Source organism: Etheostoma spectabile, chromosome 9, assembly GCF_008692095.1.
Source record: "Etheostoma spectabile isolate EspeVRDwgs_2016 chromosome 9, UIUC_Espe_1.0, whole genome shotgun sequence".
Classification (NCBI taxonomy): domain Eukaryota; kingdom Metazoa; phylum Chordata; class Actinopteri; order Perciformes; family Percidae; genus Etheostoma; species Etheostoma spectabile.
In genome coordinates this window covers 4,761,226-4,761,909 of record NC_045741.1, presented here as the reverse complement: position 1 = coordinate 4,761,909, position 684 = coordinate 4,761,226, and positions in this window count along the sequence as shown.

Below are 684 nucleotides of genomic sequence, written 5' to 3'. Positions count from 1 at the left end.
TTTTAAGCTTTTTTTTTTTTTTTTACTGTACATTGTCACTTTTTTAAACATTTTTGTCACGTTTTTCGACATCTTTTGACATTTATGTGACTTTATTTGACATTTGTTCACATTTTAGTTACTTTTGGCATTTTTTTTTTCTTTTTTTGCCCTTTTTTAAGTTCTTTTAGCAATTGTTTTTTCTCCAAATACTATAAAATTGACAAAAAACACAAATTCAATGAAAGTAGTAAACTGATTATTTATCTAACTTGTAAGGAGCATTGTTGGGAACCATTAACGTTATTTTTTGGGAAAATTTGTCTGGAAGAAATCCAAATTTATGATATAGAAACCTTTTGGAAAGGGGTCAAATTTGACCCGAAGAAACCAAGAGGGTTAAGAAAATCCGTGCTAACATTAGAAAGCTAGGTCAACTAGCTCCCACTTTGAGTGGAAAACAAACCAACAACACAAACGACACACATCTTAAATTGATAGTTGATAAGTAATGACGTTTATATTGTGGAAAAAAAAAATCCTTGTATCAACGTCTGTGCAATGTGCATAGAAATGTTCAGAAAACTGAATATATGTATTTTTACTCATCCAGAAAATGTTTTTCTTTTACTGATCCTATTACTTTTGCTAACCAAGAACTTGTCGTCACAAAGATTTATAAATATCTTGGTGTGCTACTTGATT